This window comes from Pogona vitticeps, chromosome 1 (genome assembly GCF_051106095.1).
Source record: "Pogona vitticeps strain Pit_001003342236 chromosome 1, PviZW2.1, whole genome shotgun sequence".
NCBI classification, from domain to species: Eukaryota; Metazoa; Chordata; class Lepidosauria; order Squamata; family Agamidae; genus Pogona; species Pogona vitticeps.
In genome coordinates this window covers 216,019,263-216,020,214 of record NC_135783.1, presented here as the reverse complement: position 1 = coordinate 216,020,214, position 952 = coordinate 216,019,263, and positions in this window count along the sequence as shown.

Genomic DNA, 952 nt, shown 5'->3' with positions numbered 1-952 from the left:
TGCTTTGTTTCCCCTCCGCCTTGCCGGCTTTTATGAGTCCGCCGCCGTCCAATCCGGGGCTCCCGGAGGGAACGCGAGCGGCCCGCCTCTTGCCCTTTTATGGAGCCCGTCAAAGGGGGGGGGGCACGCGCCGGCTTCGGCCGGCCCCAAGGCGCCCTCTAGAGGGGACCAGCGGCGCGGAGGAACAGCGCTGGGGCTGGAAGGAGGCAGAGCAGGAACAGGGAGGGAAGGAGGGAAGTCCCGTTCCTTGGCGGGCTTGTAAACCTGCCTCGGAGGGACAGTTTGCGCTGTGGGTCTTGCGCTCGACCCCCAAGAGGGAAGTGAGCGCGGTGGGTTGTGTTGGAGGGGCTCACGTCCGGGTCTCTTTAGGATCCACGGAGGATGGCACGCCGCCCGCCCCAGCAGAGGCGGCCCAGACCCGTTGCCCGCAACTTCATGGGCGGGCATTTTGTAGCCCGACCCCACTTAAAAACAGCTCCTTCCGTGGCATGTGGGGAACACGTCGCAGTGGGGCAGCGACCGTGCTTCGGGGTCCCGGGGGGCAGAGTTCTTTCCTCGCATCAGCGTGGAGTCAGTCCCTAACCCCAGACGTTATTCCCCCCCTCCTCGTTTTAAGTGCAACTCCAGGGATTCCCGGCAACGGGGGTGACAGGCAGAGCGGCTTCTTTTAGCCTCTTTTAAACTCAGCCGGGGGTCTCTCACCCTGGCATGGACGCCGGTCCTCCCGCCTTCCCGAGGGTGACAAACCCCGCTTGTATTCTGCCGCGTAGTAGGGGATCGCTTAAAAAGCCACATAAGATTCTCCCGCGAGAATCGGGCCCTCTTCGGATACGGAGAGCGCTGCGGGCAGACTGCCGTGTGAAGAGGACAACACGCTTCTGCGGCCAAGCCGCCGCGGTGGGCTGAGAGGACGCCGAGAAATGCTGATGAAAAAAAAGGGGCGGAGAGCCAG